The following is an 8,405-nucleotide window of genomic DNA, read 5'->3' as shown; positions in this document are numbered from 1 at the left end:
GACTTCCATAGAGTCCTCTGTTCTCCTATTCTTTCTAATACCTCTTCATTTCTAACCTCCTCTATCTACGATATCCTCATCATTCGGTTGTAACACCACAACAACCTTTTCTTTTCCGCCGCGCCCACTCTCCATGTTTCGCACCCGTACAGCGGCGCGCTCCAAACATACAAATAATGTATATGTTAATTAATACGTTTTTTGAATGATTTAGCAATTTGGCCAACATAAACCTTATTCTTGTTTATTTATTCCTATATACGAATACACTTGTATTTTCTACAATTAATATTATGTATGAAGCGTTTTTGGGTGTCTGCAAAAGCAGACCGTGTCGCAACGAAATTCAACTTCCACGAAGCCGCCGGTAATGTTTCCGTCAAAAAGTCAGGGTCAAATTCTTTCACGAATACAATGATTCCTCAACATACAGACATTGTAGTTGATAAAATAACTACGCATTGTTAACCCTTTCTTCTTCAACTAAAAAACAAATAAATCAACAAAAAAATAATACCTACTTTCACATGCATCTGATTCCAGAATATATAAAATTCATTGCACTACGTAGAATAATTAACTTTTTGAATATGTAACTACCTATTTTGGAAATTTTGAACACCATCAATTACTTTATTGTAAAAAAAATAAATCGTTCAAGTAAATGGGCTATCGTGTATACTATAATAATTTTCAAATATCCTTGACAGTGCCAGGTCAGGACTGTAGAAAGGATGCTCTCTGCGATTTGACAATTCCTCGAATAATATAACAATGCTTCTAAACCAAATACATACAGCAACTTATTGCAATCACTTTTGTTTATTTACACCCCTATTGCAGTTTAGTTGCGTTTTTCATGAGAGATGCTATAGAGAAACATTATAAAAAAAATACTATGGAAGGAAAATAGTGCTGAAGAAATTTCAGGTTGCTTTCTCAAATTATTCAGATTGACTTGTATTAATTGTGCTTTGTAGCGTTCGAAATGTGCTATTACCGGCGAATGATGAGGATACCGTGTATAGAGAAGGTTAGAAATGAAGAGGTATTAGAAAGAATAGGAGAACAGAGGACTCTATCAAGGTCAATAAAAAATAGGCGGGATAGGTTAGTAGGACATCTTCTCAGGCATGAAGGTCTAGTCAGAGACATATTAGAGGCAGAAACAGGAGTTAAGAGGAGTAGAGGTAGACCTAGATTAGGTTACTGTTTGCAAATAGTTATGGATGTGGGATGTTCTATTTTTAGGGAAATGCGAAGATTAGCTCAGGATAAGAAAGAGTGGAGGTGCGTGTCCAACCACTCTTAGGACTGACGACCTTATCATGATGAATTGTTCTTTCATTTTGGAATACTCTAATAATATAGTTACAAAGAATTTGTTTTTTCTGGTATTGTAAATTAAATTTCTGAAACTGAATGTAATTCTTCGTTCTGTAGGTAACTTAAGTAATTATCTGCGGTGGCATTTCCAAAATCAGCGAAATCGGATCAGTTTTCAACGGTTGGCGCCACAAATTGCCGCCGTTCTCTTCTTTTCTAGGTGTATTAATTTTTCGGCACAGAAAGGTATCCGCCATGGTCTCTTGGTTGAATTAACAATGAGCCAGTTCCAGGAACGGACCGAGGCCCAAAACAAAGAGCCGGCGCATGGTAAAGTAACCGAGAAACTACCACAATAATATCCCGATCTAATTTAAAAAGGATCGAACGTTCACGAAACAACCACGTACGATCGAATAAACCAAAACCCAATGAACTCTAAACGAGAAACGAAAGCTTACAATAAAAAATTGTTCGAACGTTATTGCTAACAGAACCTCAATGATTCAGTGAAAATTCACTTTTGGAAGTAGTAGATTTTAATTATTTAACCTTGTGAATAAAAATTCATCATCAGGCTTCAAAATTTACTAGAGCAGGAAATTGGAAAACTCAGTGATCAGGCTAAAACAACACAACGCTTTGATTTACCTACAAGTATATAGTAGTGTAAATTAAACCAAAGACAATATAGTTTTTCAATCTTTTTGATGGATGTTATTCATACCGAAGCTTATGAATGTCATCATCATCATCATAAGGTCATCAGTCCTAAGACTGGTTGGACACGTACCTCCACTCTTTCCTATCCTGAGCTAAACTTCGCATTTCCCTAAAACTAGAACAACCCACATCCTTAACTATTTGCGAAGAGTAATCTAATCTAGGTCTACCTCTACCCCTCCTAACTCCTGTTTCTGCCTCTAATATGTCTCTGACTAGACCTTCATGCCTGAGAAGGTGTCCTACCAACCTATCTCGCCTATTTTTTATTGACTTCCATAGAGTCCTCTGTTCTCCTATTCTTTCCAATACCTCTTCATTTCTAACCTTTTCTACCCACGATATCCTCATCATCCGCCTATAACACCACATTTCGAACGCTTCTAACCTTTTCTTTTCCGCCGCTCCCACTGTCCATGTTTCGCACCCGTACAACGCCGTGCTCCAAACATACACCTTTAACAACCTTTTTCGAATTTCTAAATTAACCGTTCGCGAGCATAGAAGTGACTTCTTTTTATTAAAGGCGACACGACCCTGCGCTATCCTCTGCTTTATATCCCTACTACTCCTTCCATCCTCACTTATCTGACTTCCTAGGTATCTAAAATCAGCCACTTCTTCTAATTTTTCGTCTCCTATCTTTATATTCGCTCTTTCCCTACTTTTTCTTCCCTTGCATATGAGTATTTTAGTTTTAATTTTCGTGTAGGTGTTTAGGACTGATTGCCCTCCATCAGGTCATTTTAGTTTGCAATGGCTGTACTCTTTGCCGTTTCTATTTCCTTGTTCTGTTCATTTTTCTACTAGTATTTCATACGACCATATTTCAAAATTGACTTTCTGTAAGTAAACTAATAAAAACTGGAAAAGAGAAAAGCAGGAAATTGATTGGTTTGTGAGAACTCAATCGATTATCCTAGAGTTCCATTATCCATTGCATTATAAGTTCTGTGGGCCGGCCGGGTTGGACCTACAAAGGTGTTGCAAATTCATCTCTTTGTCCATGGTCGTTCTTTTCACTTGCTCCTGGTCGCCTTCTTGTTCAGACCATATATTAGAAGGGCGATAGCATCGCAAGAATGCAGCAATGTTGGCTCCGTCGGACGGTTAGCTCTCTCTACAGGCCCAGAACACGACCAACACCGATCAAAAAGCGGCCCAACTTCAACTTCTACCACGGCCTCTCTTTTCATCCTCTCTTCTTTCTTTTATCGCAAAAACAATATGCAATTCTTGTCAGGAGTTAACGTACATTCAAGTTTATCAAGACTTCCACTCATCATCATCATAAGGTCATCAGTCCTAAGACTGGTTGGACACGCACCTCCACTCTTTCCTATCCTGAGGTAAACTTTGCATTTCCCTAAAACTAGAACAGCCCACATCCTTAACTATTTGCGAACAGTAATCTAATCTAGGTCTACCTCTACCCCTCCTAACTCCTGTTTCTGCCTCTAATATGTCTCTGACTAGACCTTCATGCCTTAGAAGGTGTCCTACCAACCTATCTCGCCTATTTTTTATTGTCTTCCATAGAGTCCTCTGTTCTCCTATTCTTTCCAATACCTCTTCATTTCTAACCTTTTCTACCCACGATATCCTCATCATCCGCCTATAACACCACATTTCGAACGCTTCTAACCTTTTCTTTTCCGCCGCTAGGACTTCCACTAATTGGCCAATAATGATTACATAAGTGGGGCAATAGCTGATAATTACATGAAAAACGACCACAACTTTTAGTATAGGTGTTGTAGTTAAAGCCCGAAATGCAGCCGCTTTCCGGGGAAACCCCCAAATACACTCTAAAGTTAAATTTTCTATCAGGGCAGCTTACTCCATGTTTACTTATAACACATCTAACCAGGAATTTGCTCCTGCAGGGTTTTCGGTATCTTGTGTCCAAAGGACGCATTGAAAGTTGTGAAGGATCCGCCAGTGTCTATCGATTCGTATCAAAAAGAAAAATAGAGAATTAACCCTTGAACACCCTCTCCTATTAAATAATCGCAAACGGTATTTCCAATTATTATTTATCTATGAAGAGAATGACCTTTCTTTGCTTGCAAATTGATCTATCATCAGCAATCGTCAATATCTTCGGTTGTTTCCCATAAAAACTATTCCTTCTTTTGATGTACCTACACAGGGATTGAAGATTGTGTTCCTGTTTGTTGTTTGTACACTCCTGAGTGTATCCCAGCCAATGAAGCGGTCTTGTGTTCGGAAGAGGGAGCTTTGTAAGTAGGCACTTCTAATCGCGGACGCCATGAACCAGAGAATCTGCTCCGGGGCATGCTTGGCCTAAAAGCAACTGACCCTTGATATAAAATGCAACCACTATTCATATTGCATAATAGTACTAATGATGGAGGAAATCGTGAATGGAACTTATGAACTAGCGAAAAACGAATTGGCGACCCGGTAGAAAATAGCTAGTTCAGTCTGCTGAAACGGGAATTAATTTGGAAAGAATTACGACCACTTTTAAAGAGTAATTGCAATAAAAAATCTTCAGTGTTGTGATCGAAAAATTATAGGTAGATACGTTTCGTATTTCTAGATTCATTAATTTTGATCGTAGGTAGGTATCCCCAACAAAAACGAGTCAGACAGAATTTAGATCTTTTTGCGCAAAAATATGTGTAAATAATTGCGGAACATTAGAACATTTTCTCCCACAGCCTTGAAATTAAACCGTCGGTTTGTCTCTAGTACGATGACTCTAGATTAATGTAACACATTATTAAGGACACCTTTAAATACAAAATAAAGTTTAATGTTAAGAAGGCAGCGCTGTTCTTGTTTTTAAAATAAGAGTAACTTGGCTTTTGAATAATTTAAAATTCTGCGTAATTGTTTTCGGGGTTTCTGGCCGTTGTTGTTGTAAAATACTAAAATAACGAAATAGTTAACCTTCTCTTAGGGTTTTGAGCTAATTTGTGACACGAATACAACAATGAAACTGAGAATAAGCTTCGTTGTTTTCGTACAAATCCTTTGGAGTATTTGACCTTGCACTGGTCTCAACTAATTGTAAGCAAAATATTAGTCTTGAAAGAAAGTTGTTTCCCACTAACACTTCTTATCAGATTAAAATCAATTAAAGGAGATTTACAGCTAAACACATGGACATTAACGCGTTAACAACAATAACTTGTAAAAGTTTATCATGTCCCATTGTTGGATCGCTGTGGTAAGTAGGTACACAGTATAAAACCTTCATATGTCAAGAACCCAAGAAGGTACAATTCACAGTCACAGCAGGAAAAGTAATAAATCTTGTAGACTGCGCATTCATTTTTATCATCAAAGGGAATTAACGAAGCTTGCAGGTTCTCATTAAGGCCCCAATTAGCAAAATTCAGGAAGGCAGGTTGTTTTCTTAGCACTTCATTCTCACGTATTGTAAGTCAGAGGGCTCTTCCACAGCCCGTACTAATAAATACAGGGGCGTACCAGAACAAACAAAAAAATTAGAAAATTGTGAAGGATTATGATATTTGTTTTGGAGAAACTTATCAATAAATAGGTATATTACAAAGAGGAAAACACTAAGTGACATAAAACTACTCAAAATCCTCTAAATTAGAGATGTACCTGACACTGGATACATTTTCCGGAACCTAGCCGGATCCTAAAAGAAGTATCGGATCCAAAGCGGGTACCCGGCCCATCTTTAATTTAATAAAATTTAAAATTGGAGTCAATACACAAGGTAACTTATTTACCCTTGAACTAAGGCGATTTGTAATGATTTGTATTGTAAAGCATCTGTAACTATAGTCAACTTTCTCAAAGAAAAGCTCCCAGAGCGGTGGGTCCAGAAGCAATTCTTGGGTAGGGAGTGGAGAAGACAAATTAACTTTTTCTTTTATGTTGCTTTTGAAATAAGTTCTCTATTAAACTACGTTTTTTAAAATTCAGTATGTATTTCTCGATAAAAACTTCTGATGTTTCTTTTTTTATTTTTATATATTTTTTTGATATCCAGGGGCAAATCTTCTAATTGTATTCTTTTCAGACCAAAGTACCTAATGTCCTAAAGCTTCTGGAAGGAAAAATTTCCCTCATAACCTCCCTTTCCTACTGCATCCGCCACTGTATTATAGACACATAACAAAACTAAGTAAGAGATTGATTTCCCATACGTATTGTAATTTCAACAAATTTATTCTCAACATAACACGTGTTTCACCACCTTGTGGTTTCTTCAGAAGTGACAAATTTCTTGTTTTTTTTTTTTATTATTTTTCATATATATTATTTTCTCCTGGGGACGCCTCTGTAGTTCGAGGCATAATTATTGTACAGTGCAACTAATAAAGCTGTTATGTAGTTATGATGTAAGTTTTAGTTTAGAGGAGTGCGTGTGGCACTCCATTGTAGATAATGCGATACACGGAAACTTTTTTGCCATGCCTAGATGAATATGACGATGGTGTGGTATCGAAAGTCATAGCCTCGTAGCAGGTGTTGACAGATATGGGGTAAAGGGGAACCGTTAGCCTTATACGCGGACATTTAAAGCCATTTAAAATTTAAAAGGACTGAATACACACACACACACACACACTCATACGTATCGTCAACATAAACAACAACAATTCGACCAATGAGTGCGCCTTCTTCGGTGATAGCGGGTCCTATCTTATCACCGATTAAAAAAAAAACTGGTTCACAGAAAACGGAATTTATGTAATGATAAGACCATACAGCGGTTTGATTTTATTTTTTAATGTGTACAGTAGAAAATAAGTGTGCATACATGGTTCAATTGCAGGAACTGGCGTACCCGTTAGTTGAATTATCTGCAAAAAATTATCTCGGTTCATGGAACGCTAAGCAAGAAAATTGCAAGAGTGCCAGATACCTTCGTATTGCATAAATTTAGCCATAAATACACGTAGACATTCAGATATTACCAGAATTTTCTCATTCGCCTAGATAAACCAATATTTACTAGAATTATTGCAAAATTGAAAAACTGAATAAATAAAACTAGTATTACATTATTTATTACTGAAATATATGGGGACATACAGTGGCAGCTCGGTTCTGCAAATGTTTACCTCACAATTTTTTTAAAGTTAATTCAATTCTACAAACAACCTTATTCATGGAATTAAATTTAAATTAAGTTTTAGTTAAATAATTTTTCAATAGAAATAAGCACTTCCAAATCTGCTAGCAAATAGGAAACAATAATAAGGAGTGTGACCCAGTTCAATGATGTATTCGATAATAATATTCAGGGCCGGACTAAGACTTTTCCAAGCCCTGTACAGCTTGCTAGAGAAGGCTCCCCAAAAATTAAAAAATGCTAAATACAAATACAAAGCTTTGACTATTTGTATCTATTCATATATAATCAAATATCCTCTAAAGACATTTTTACATTATAAATTTTTGTTATTAAAAATTTTTTTGCGTTTTTTAAGTGGTGGAGGACTCTGTGCCAAAGTATCTGTTGCATATGCATACTTAAATATGTACAGGGCCGGATCTGTACGTATTTAAAATTAAAAATTGTTTTAGGGATGAAAGCAAACCTTATTTTTGAAATTTATTAAATCTGAACTATATGTAGGTGTGGGTGTAACGCCAAAGTTAAAGGTTTCTCCTAAAAATAAATACAATAAACAGTCAATAGCTGGTTTCTATTCATTAGTAAAAATTGTTTCGCTAATTTATGTGTCGTATTGATTTTTATGACAAAGTAAAATCGTAATTATTAGTGTTCTGTACGATTTATTTACGAGTTCATTGACGTCTATGTAAAACTGTCTTTATGGTCATAGTCAAAATGCTTATGAAGCTATTTGCTTCTTGACTTATAATTCACGAATTGTATTTGACCGACTTACATTTAATTATGACTAAAATTGCAACTTACAACAATTTTATTAATGGATTTTGTTTGTATGATAGGTAGGATAGATTAACCTACGACAAAAACTGAAAAATCATTAATCTGAAAACAATAAATTAACGTTTGTTTTTAATTTTCCACGAAAAAATGCATCTTTTGAAATGTGATGGATTTTAAAAATAGAATTTTAGAAAGCGCTGCAAGAATACAATGAGTCTTTCGATTTACAACTACCCCTGAGTGTCATAAAAACTGGAAATATTTGGAACATATGGTTTATATTTCTTACTATTGTTAGTGAAGTGTCGGAAATGGAATAAAGACCGGAACTGTAACTTCTCAGAAGGATATAACGAAAACAAAACCGTCCCAACGCCGGAAGACATTTTTGCCCAAGGATAGTCGTTTATTTATGAAAATGCACGTTTCAATATGTACACTAACGTATTATTGACTGTAAAATATAAATGTTTAGTGTTTA

The sequence above is a fragment of the Agrilus planipennis genome, unplaced genomic scaffold (genome assembly GCF_000699045.2).
Source record: "Agrilus planipennis isolate EAB-ADULT unplaced genomic scaffold, Apla_2.0 scaffold275, whole genome shotgun sequence".
NCBI lineage: Eukaryota > Metazoa > Arthropoda > Insecta > Coleoptera > Buprestidae > Agrilus > Agrilus planipennis.
The sequence above is the reverse complement of the archived record's forward strand: the minus strand, read 5'-3'. Positions refer to the sequence as shown.